Source organism: Grammomys surdaster, unplaced genomic scaffold, assembly GCF_004785775.1.
Source record: "Grammomys surdaster isolate TR1022 unplaced genomic scaffold, NIH_TR_1.0 126176, whole genome shotgun sequence".
Lineage (NCBI taxonomy): Eukaryota > Metazoa > Chordata > Mammalia > Rodentia > Muridae > Grammomys > Grammomys surdaster.
In genome coordinates this window covers 224,923-226,248 of record NW_021620983.1, presented here as the reverse complement: position 1 = coordinate 226,248, position 1,326 = coordinate 224,923, and positions in this window count along the sequence as shown.

Genomic DNA, 1,326 nt, shown 5'->3' with positions numbered 1-1,326 from the left:
CAGTTTAGTCTTTATGGTTCTGTAGGGGTCCATAATTCCTGAACAATGATGCCTTAGTTAGATTCAAATAGTATGCAACAACAAAGAGAATTTATTCTGCAGAGAACCAGCATGGATTGGTCTACCATACATCGGGATGGAAGACAGAGATACGGACTTTGCAGGGTCAGTTTAAAGCCTGTTGGGGTAGTAGTGGGTGACATTTACCTTTCATCCCCTTGATTGGTTGGCTCTGTCTCCAGGGGTATGGGTGCCTTTGTGATTGGTTAAGGCTCTGGGGGATTTGGGGGACTTTTGCTGATTAACTGTCTGCTCAGGCTAGGTCGTGGGCAGCTTCTGACTGCTCCTCATTGACTGCACGTGAGGGGTGTTAATTTCCGGAATTGACTTGTTTTGGACTTTTCCAGTGCTGGAAAACAGAAAATTAGGCCTAGTCTCCCAAACTGCCAGTTTGCAGCCTGTCATGGAGTCAGCCTGGCTCAGGCTAACTCAGTCCTCTCAGTCCCATTTCTCTTTGGTTTTGTACCCTCACTAATAGACACATGTGGATAAGTCAGGCATGATGGCACACCCTCCGGGAGGCCAAGACAGCCTGTGCTACACTGGGCTCAGTATATTTGCTTCTAGGAGAACATGTGGTTATTTTTAGAAAACTCTTGCCTCTTGCAGTAGTGGAAATGGAATTCTAGACCTCATGTGTGCTACATGCTCTGCCCTTAACTAACCCCTAGTCCTGTTTTTTTTTTAAATCCTAATGTTGTATTATATAATTTTTATTGAAGAAATACATTTAAAGTGGAAGGTAGTCAAGATTTTAATTTTAAGGATTATGTAGAAAGTTCCTTGTAGATTCAGCTTCCATATCACTGCCAGTCTTGAGGAAACACCTACTTAACAGCTTTTTTTAATGCAGTATTAAGGAATACATATGGTTATCTGAAAACCTATAGTGCAATTTTTTCTATGAGAAAACGCTATGTGAATGGAAGGCCGAGGCAGGAAGATTGCTGCTACTTCAAAAACAGTCTGGGCTAGGGAGTAACATCCTCCCCCAATCAAAAGAAAATAGAAGTGTATATGAAGTCAGATATTCTTCAATATACTACAGCCACAGAGAGAATATACATGTAGACAAAAACATTCTTCACCATTCTTCAATCTTAAATGTATTTTGGTATTTTCATTTATTATTTTATGTTTGAGAGTGTTATTCTTGAATGTGTATAAGTGTACCATGTTCATGGCTGGTACTTGAGGTTTTAAGAGGTTTTAGACCCTCTAGGTCAGTAATCACTGGTGGTTTTGATTTGCTCAGTGGGTCTTCTG